A 3,283-nucleotide genomic window follows, 5' to 3' on the forward strand; every position below is an offset into this window, starting at 1 on the left:
TGGTTATGTAGGCTTTGGAGATGAATTGCTTCATTATTTTTAGACATAATATGTATATGTATGCATATATACATGTATACATACATATGTATGTATGTACACACACACACATACACATATATATAGATAGAGAGCTTTATGTCTTAAAAAAAACCATAATTTCAACGAAATATCTATTCATAGAGTCTTGAACTCAAGCACACATTGTGTGTGTGTGTGTGTGTGTGTGTGTGTGAGAGAGAGAGAGAGAGAGAGAGAGAGAGAGAGCGAGAGAGACTTATGTGTATCATTTCTATATCATTCCAATTTTATTAGATGCTTCAAATCTTTGAAATAATTTGAGGTTTTTTCAATGATGTTAGAATATTCTATTACTTCTTTATTGATATCAATGGTGATATTTTCTTTATTGGTGGCATCAAGTTTCCATAAGGAAGATGCTCCCCTACTATGGATATAATGGGGGCAACTAACAAATTGAGTCCATAAATTTTCTAGGAGAGAAAGAAATGTAGGCCGTGAAATGTAATAAAATAAATTTGACGTGATCAAAAGCTCAACACTAAAGTAGGGTATGGTATTCATACTCTTAAATTTTCAAAGGGTATAATGACAAAAAGACTCTCTCCTACATTGCCTCAATGTTTGGTCTCATATGTAAGGGAGTAGGAGCTAAGGAGCTAAGCCAAATGGTTGGTATAATATAGACTGTGCATAAGGGAATAGTCTCAAGCATGTAAATGGTTGAATACAATATGCTCTCACAAAGAGGAACATGCTTTTGTAATTCAAGGAGAGAGGGAGAGAAAGATCAACGGCATGCATGATTTCAGGTCATCGACTTCATTTTGCACCACATCCTTCAGTTTAACATAATGGTCAAAACTCTTACAAAAATAAACAACTAAGCAACCTTATTTTACTTTCGGTTCTACCACAAAGATGCAAATGATGTGAAAGTGTAAATAAACAAATACTGTGAATCTTATTGTATTAAGGTGCTTATGCATTATTGTGATTAGGCGATGATTTAAACCATTACTATGCTTGTGCAAAAAAATAGATAGAGATGCAAGCGAGTCATCTAGAGAGAAACATATATAGAAGGGTCAATCACAATCTTAATATTGATAGAAATCCAACTCATCTCATTGAAACTTGACACTTTTGTGGTACCTTGGAAACTATGAGCCCTAATCTTTTCTTACACAATGTAGCAGCCATTGGTCCTCATCTTTAATAACTTGCTAGCTTACCCAGTTGTACTTCTTGACTTGGTAGCACTTTTGTCAACTCTAGGTAGACCAAGGAAAAGACATCCTTCTCAATATATAGACAATTATGATGTGCACTACTACCATGTCTTGCTCATAAGAACGATGCAAGGATAGAAGCAAGTAAGAGAGTGGAATCGAGACATTGAATCCAATTATGGTCCTATCATTGAAACCAATTCTAAAACCCACTCCGTTTTCAGAAAAAAGTATTCACATTGACTTCTCTTAGCATTCATCTCTACACACCATGCTAGCTTATCTAATCTCTATAATCAAGTTTGGTAGCATTGCTAGATCAAGATAGAACAAAAGGAGGACTCTCTCTCTCTCTCTCTCTCTCTCTCTCTCTACCCACACCAATAGAAGGAGAACACTCCTAAGTTTGTTGACCAAAGGCTAGCACCTCATGAAAGATAATGTTTATGAGAAGCTCCCAAGCTTGGTTTTAAAGTATGCTTTGCATCATCTTACATATAGACCAAAGGAGGACTCTCTCTCTCTCTCTCTCTCTCTCTCTCTCTCTCTCTCTCTCTACCCACCCCAATAGAAGGAGAGCAATTCTAAGTTTGTTGAACAAACGCTAGCACCTCATGAAAGATAATTTTTATGAGAAGCTCCCAAGCTTGGTTTTAAAGAATTCTTTGAGCATCTTACATATATTCATGTTTGTTAAAATCTATCACGAGGTTGGGTCATGCATCATTTTTAGAAATCCAATAGACTGTACATGCAGAAACAGAGTACTAATAGTGTTCAAATTGGAACATAAGATAGCCTTATGAGAATACATGCCTTATGAGAATACATGCCATGTTTCCTTGACCACATCAACGCGCGGGTCACATACTAGTTCTCTAAGAAATGTTTTAACATGCCCAAAATCTAAAGTAATTTGATGCAAATGAAATTTTAAGGTTTCTAACATAAATCTTCATGTGAGAAGTACATCTTAATCTTGGACATATAAATGCACTACCTAGAGGGCATGTACAAAGGGTAATACTATGCGGACATGCCCTCCATTATAAGCCGCAAGCAAAAAAAAAGACCAACTGCATGTGGGAGACATGGATGCACTGCGTGAAACTGTGAATTCACATAAGGATATGTTCAAGTACAAGTGCAAAGTGGGGTGTACTCCACTACCTCTTTTGCTTTCCTCACCAAAATGAGTAAAATATTTCCACCGTGGTATTGAAGATGTACTTGAAAAGGGGTTTAGATAAACAAGGGTTTCTGAGTACAAAAGGTGTTGTATGGTACTTGCTTGAATGAATGACTGGGAGCAACATAAAACATAATCACCCTACACTTTTGCAATGACACACCTAGACGCAATTTCAACCATGTGCCAGTGCATTCACGCACGGTTACTTCTTTCAAACAAATGCTCCTGTCATTCTAGCAGCAACACACCTAGTCGCAATTGCAACCATGTGCCGAAGCATGAATGACTGGGAGCAATATAAAACATAATCATCGTACTCTTTTGCAATGACACACCTAGCCGCAATTGCAACCATGTGCCACTACATCCACGTACGATGATTTGATAAAAGAAATTTTATACCTTTAAGTTTTAACGCAAAAAACTCAAAAAAACATCAATAAAATAAGGAAGGGTTTAAAAAATTACTGCTACACTGCTTTGAGAAGTACTGAAGCTTCCATGAAATGGTCATGATGAAGAATCCAAGCGTAAATTTAGGATTTTTAACGGGTCGTCGGCTGGAGTTTTGCTCTTTTTTAGTGTGTTTGTGGCTTCAAATCGTCTACGTCTTTTTTTATTTTTCTACGAATCCTCAGAGTCTGAAGCCACAAACACACTAAAAAAGAGCAAAACTCCAGCCGACCCGTTAAAAATCCTAAATTTACGCTTGGATTCTTCATCATGACCATTTCATGGAAGCTTCAGTACTTCATTGAAGAAGCTCAAGTAGTTATTTGAGGAGGGGAAACCCTAATTGGAGGCCTCACAGCCTCAACCATGTAGTTAAAGTAGCACG

The sequence above is a fragment of the Adiantum capillus-veneris genome, chromosome 3 (assembly GCF_014529385.1).
Source record: "Adiantum capillus-veneris isolate H3 chromosome 3, ASM1452938v2, whole genome shotgun sequence".
NCBI lineage: Eukaryota > Viridiplantae > Streptophyta > Polypodiopsida > Polypodiales > Pteridaceae > Adiantum > Adiantum capillus-veneris.